This window comes from Carlito syrichta, unplaced genomic scaffold, assembly GCF_000164805.1.
Source record: "Carlito syrichta isolate Samal-C Ts95f unplaced genomic scaffold, Tarsius_syrichta-2.0.1 Scaffold301765, whole genome shotgun sequence".
In the NCBI taxonomy this organism is placed as follows: domain Eukaryota; kingdom Metazoa; phylum Chordata; class Mammalia; order Primates; family Tarsiidae; genus Carlito; species Carlito syrichta.
The window spans coordinates 431,571-437,570 of NW_007245861.1; positions in this window are offsets into that span (position 1 = coordinate 431,571).

Sequence of the window (6,000 nt, forward strand, 5' to 3'; positions counted from 1 at the left end):
ATGGAATCAACTGTGTTGCCCATCAAAAGTGGACTTAATAAAAAGATGTGGTACATATACATGATGGACTATTACACAGCTATAAAGGACAAACAAGAACTTTGTAGCAACTTTGATGGATTTAGAGTCTATACATTCTGAGTGATCTTTCTCAGAAACAAAGAACTGAGTACCACATGTTCTCACTCATAAGCAAATTCTAAGTAATTGTTATAATACTACAAAAAAGGGATTGGCTGTAGAGAGAAACTGCCAAAGGAGGCAGGAGGAAGCACATTTCATCAATAATGGTACCTGATCTCAAACCAGGCAAAGTGGGGACAGAAGTGAGGCCCAAACTTTACCTGTACTACGACCATTTGTATATCCAATCCTGAATTGTACCCCACATCCTTAAAATACAAATTAAGAAAAAAAAGATAGGCCTCTTTGCATCACCAAAGCAGCACCACTTTGAATTTTACCTCAAACTGCCTAACAGTTATGCTAATTACTCATAAGGCAAAAGCATAATTTAGTAAATTGTTTATTATGTCAGCTATATGCTTTATAAAATTTATCCTGTCTCCACTTCATTTTACCGATTTAGCCACATGTCCAATCGTGGTCTTTCCTTTGAAAGTTTCAAGTAATCTCTCACCTTCTTCTTAATCTTTTTTCACATTTTTTTCTTGGGAATCTAAATATATGTTTGACTCTGTTCTTAATATTTCAGCTTTGTGGTCAATAAACTATTCCCCAGTACTTTTTTCTGTGACAAAATACATGTTAATCATTATTTTTTTAAAAAGAAAGAAAGAAAAGAAATACCACTACATACCTACTAAAATTGACAAAATTCAGAACACTGACAATACCAAATGCTGGTGAGAAAGTGGAGCAACAAAGACTCTCATTCATTAGTGGTGGGAATGTTCTACCACCTTGGAAGAGAGTTTGACGGTTTCTTAAAACAGTAAGCATAGTCTTTACATATGATCCAGCAACAATGTCTCTTGATATTAACCTAAGAGAGTTGAAAACTCTTGTCTTCACAAAAATCTGTGCACAAATGTTTACAGATTCATTTGTAATTGCCAAAACTTCAAAACAACCAAGCTGATCCTTCAATAGATAAATGAACAAATAAACCACGGTACATTTAAACAATATAATATTTTCAGTGCTAAAAAGAAATGAGCTATCAAGCCATGATAAACATAGGAAGTGTATATAATCTGATGGATTAAAAGTGCAGCAGATTGGCCTGTCAGTTAATTACCCTCCCTAAACAAGAGACCCAAAAGCCATATTTTCACAGTTGCCACAATTAAATATTACAATGTAAAAGATTTACTTCCATTTCTTTTTTTTAGAATCAAGGGGTACACAAGCATGTTTATTACATGGACATAGTGTGTAATGTAGTGGTGGGGGTTGGGTCTCATGTGGTCCATTCCCCACATACTGAGCATTGTACTCAATTGTTAATTTCTGACTCCTAATCCCCATCCCCACCTCTCCCTTTATTGATGTCTCTAGTGTCTATTATTTCCATTTTTGTGATTCTTGCATATGAGTGAGAACATGCAGTGTTTGGTTTTCTGTTTGTAAGTCATTTCACTTAGGATGATGATCTCCATCTCCATCCATATTACTGCAAAAGGCATGACTTCATTCTTTTTTATACATGCATATATACATGCAAATTCATTCTTTCTATACCTGCATATTCATTCTTTCTATACCTGCATTCTTTTTTATACCTGCATAGTATTCCATGCTGTAATATATCACATTTTCTTATCCAGTCAATTGGTGGGTACTTAAATTGGTTGTATAATTTTGTTATTGGTTGTATGATTTTGTTATTGTGCTGCAATAAACATATAAGTGCAGGTATCTTTTTTATATTTTTATATATTGTGGAAGTAGATCCCTAGTAGTGAGAATGGTAGGTCAAAAGGCAATTCAATTTTAAGAATCTCCATTCTGTTTTCCATAGCAGTAGAACTAGTTTAAAATCCCATCAGCAGTGAATGAGCCTTCCTTTTCTCTGCAACCATGCCAACATATGTAGTTCTTTGATTTTCTAATGACAGTCAGTCTGACTGGTGTGAGGTGATACCTCATTATGGTATTAATTTGCATTTCTCTGATCATTAGTAATGTTGAACATGTTCTCATATGTTTCTCAGTAACTTGTGTGTTTTATTTTGAAAAGTCTCTATTCATATTCAACCAACTTTTGATTTTTTTTTTCATGTTGAGTTGAGTTATTTATGGATTCTGGATATTAGCCCCTTATCTTAAGCATATTTAGCAAATATGCTCTTTCATTTAGTAGCTTTTGTTTTTTGTTTTTCTCTGCAGAAACTTTTTATTTTAATTAAGTCTCATTTGTTTATTTGTGCTATTGTTGCAATTGCTTTTGAGGTCTTTAACATAAATTCTTTACCTAGACCAATATCCAGAAGAGGATTTCCTAGGGTTTTTCCTAGGATATTTATAGTTTCGGGTCTGACATTTAAGTCTTTAATTCGTCTTGCTTTTTTTTACATGGTGAGAGATAGGAGCGGTGAGAGATAGGGGGCCAGTTTCATTCTGCATTTAGCAAACCAATTTTTTCAGCACCATTTATTAAATAGGATTTTCTTTTCTATTGTTTATTTTTGTTGGCTTTGTCAAAGATCAGTTGGTTTTAGGTATGTGGATTTTTGGGGGAGTTCTCTGTTTTGTTCCACTGATCTGTCTATTCGTATTCCAGTACTATATCATTTTTAGTTACTATAGTCTTATGATATAGCTTGAAGTCAGGCAGTGTGATGCCTCCACCATTGTTACTTTTGCTTAGAATTGCATTGGCTATTAGTGCACTTTTTTGGTTCTATATAAACTTTAAGATTGTTTTATTGAGTTCTGTGAGGAAGGAAGTTGGTATTTTGATGAGGATTGCGTTAAATCTGTAGATTGCTTTGGGCAATATGGTCATTTTAATAATATTGAATCTTCCAATCCATGAACATGGAATACTCTTCCATTTGTTTACGTTGTCTATAATTTGTTTTGCCAGTGTTTTGTAGTTCTCCTTGTAGAGATATTTAACTTTCTTAATTAGGTATAATCTTAGGTATGTTATTATTTTTGTGGCTATTGTGAGTGACATTGAGCTTTGATTTGATTCTCACCTTGAATACTGTGAATATAAAGAAATGCAACAGATTTATGAAAATAATTTTGTATTCTGAGAATTTATTAAACTCATTTATCAGGTCTAGAAGCTTCTTGGAGGAGTCTTTAGGGTTCTGTAGGTATACAATTATGTCATCCACGAACAGGGATATTTGACTTTCTCCTGGCCTGTTTAGATGGCTTTTATTTCTTCCTCTTGCTGGATTGTTTTTGCTAGGATTTCCATTATGATGTTGAATAAGAGTAGTGAGAGTAGACATACCTATCTTTTTCTTGTTCTAAAGGGTTATGTTTTCAATTTTTCACAACTAAGTATGATGTTGACTGCCGGTTTGTCATATGTGGTTCTTATTATTTTGAGATGTGCTCTTTCAATCCTCAGTCTGTTGAAGGTTTTCATCAGGAGAGGGGTTTGAATTTTGTCAAATGTTTTTTCTGCATCTATTGAGATGATCATATAGTTTTTATTTTTACTTTTACTTATATGATGGATCATGTTTATTTATTTGTGGATATTGAAACATTCTTGTCTCCCTGGAATAAAATTCATTTGGTTGTGATAGATAATTTATTTGAAATGATGTTGAATTCAATTTATTAGTGCTTTCTCAAGGAATTCTGCATATATATATAATTTTGTGCTTTTTTTTCTTTTCTTGTGTCCTTGTCTGATTTTGGTATCAGTGTGACATTGGACTTATAGAATGCGTTAGAGAGGAGTCCCTCCTTATTTTTATGTTTTTGAAATAGTCTCAGTACGATTGGTACCAGCCATTTTGTGCATCTGATAAAATTTGTCTGTGAGTCCCTCTGTCTCTGGGCTTTTTTGCTATTGTTTTGGGTGATTTTTTTTTTTTTGTCTGAGTCAATTGCATTGCTTGTTATTGGTCTATTCAGGGTATTTATTTCTTTGTGGTTCAGTCTTGGTAGGTTACATGTTCCCACAAAATTTTCCGTTTCTTCTAGGTATTCCAGTTATTTTGCTGTAGAGGTGTTCATAGTAGTCTCTGATGATTTTTAAAAATTACTTTTGCAATAATTTTTTTTCTATAATATCAGTTGTTCTGTCACCTCTGTTATTTCTGATTGGATTTATTTGAGTTTTCTCTCTTTTTCCTGATTATTCTAGTTAGCAGTCTGTTGATTTTGCTTATTCTTTCAAAAAAAAAAAAACAAAAACTTTTTTACTCACTGATTTCTTGTATTATTATTTCTGGCCTCAATTTCATTTAGTTCTGCTCTGATATTTGATATTTATTTTCTTTTGCTAGCTTTAGATTTAAATTGTTCTCATTTTTCTAATTCCTTGAGGTGCTGGTTTAAGTTGTTTATTTCTGATCTTTTTTTTTTTTTTTTTTGATGTAGGCATTTAAAAATTATATTTGCAGTGTTCCAGAGGTTTGGGTATGTTGTGCGTTTTCATTTGTTTCAATTAATTTTTTAAAATTTCTGTCTTAATTTTATTGTTAACCCAAGGTTCATTCAAGAGTGACTTGTTCAGTTTCCATGTAGCAGTGTAGTTTTGAGAGTTCCTCTTCATGTTGATTTCTCACCTTATTCCACTGTGGTCTGAGAAGATGCTAGGTATTATTTTGATGTTTATAAATTTATTGATACTTGCTGTTTGCTATAAGCATATGTTCTATTTTGGAGAATGTTCTGTTCAGAGATGAGAAATATATATATTCTACAGTTGGTTAAAAGGTTCTGTAAATGTCTGTTAGGTCCATTTGGTCTATAATCCACTTTTAGTTCAGTATTTTCTGTTAATTTTATCTTTCAGTGATCTGTCTAGTGATGTTAGTTGTTATTATTGTATTGCTTTCTATATGTTTTCAGAGGTCAAGTAGTGTTTTCTTCATAAGTTCAGGTGCTCTGGTATTCATTGTGTATATATATAAGTTGGTTAAAAATTACTGAATTTTACCTTTTATCATTATATAATGCCTTTCTTTGTCTTTTTATACTGTGTTTGGTTTAAAGTCTGAGCTATCTGATATGCAGATGACTATTTTACTCCTCTTCATTTTTGTTGTCCATTCAACCGGTATATCTTTTTCCACTCATTTACTTTGAGTCTATGACTGTCTTTGACCAGTAAGTGGGTCTTCTGTAGGCACCATATGGTTAGGTTTTGTTTTATATCCAGTTTGCCACTCTGATTCTTTTAAGTGAGGTGTTTAAATCATTTGTATTTAGGTTTAATATTGATATGTGAGGTTTATTCCTGCCACGGTGTTGCAAGCTAACTGACTAGGGAATTCAAATGTGTACTTGCTTTATAAACACTGTAAGCCTTGTACTTATGTGATCTTTTAAGATAGTGAGAGTCATCAATTCATTTCCAAGTTTAGAACTCCTTTGAGTGTCTCTCGTATAGTTGGTTTAGTGGCAACAAATTCCCTTAGTGCTTGTTGTCAGAGATGGACTTGATTTCTACTTCGTTTATGAAGCTTTGTATGGCTGGATATTAGATTCTTGGCTTTTTTTCTTTAAGAAGATTGAAAATGGGCCCAAATTCTCTTCTGGCTTGTAGGGTTTATGCTGAGAAATCTGCTGTTAGTTTAGTTTAGTGTCCCTTTCTAAAAGTTATTTGGTGCATCTCTCTTGCTGCCCTTAGAACATTTTATCTTATTTTGACTTTGGAGAATCTGAAAACAATATGCCATGGTGAGGTTCTTCTTGTGATGTATCTTGTAGGAGTTCATTGGGCTTCTTGTATCTAGATGTCTAGGTTTCCCTTAAGACCAGGGGAATTTTCCTGAATTATTTTATTGAATATATTTTCCATAACTTTAATTTAACTTCTCCCTCTGGAATACCTAGGTT